Here is a 231-nt window from a genome sequence, read left to right on the forward strand (position 1 = left end):
TTTTAAATATTATTAAAATAGCATCAGAAAACATAAAATACTTAGAAATAAATTAATGAAAGCTGTGCAGTCTTTCTACATTGAAATGCAAAAAAGAAAATATTGCTAAGAGAAATTAAAGAAGATCTAAAGAAATAGAGAAAAGTACCATGTTCACATACGAGAAGACTCAAAACTAATAAGATGTTAACACTCCCCAAATTGATTATAGATTCAATGTCATCCTAGTGA

The sequence above is a fragment of the Pteropus alecto genome, unplaced genomic scaffold (genome assembly GCF_000325575.1).
Source record: "Pteropus alecto unplaced genomic scaffold, ASM32557v1 scaffold5, whole genome shotgun sequence".
Classification (NCBI taxonomy): Eukaryota; Metazoa; Chordata; class Mammalia; order Chiroptera; family Pteropodidae; genus Pteropus; species Pteropus alecto.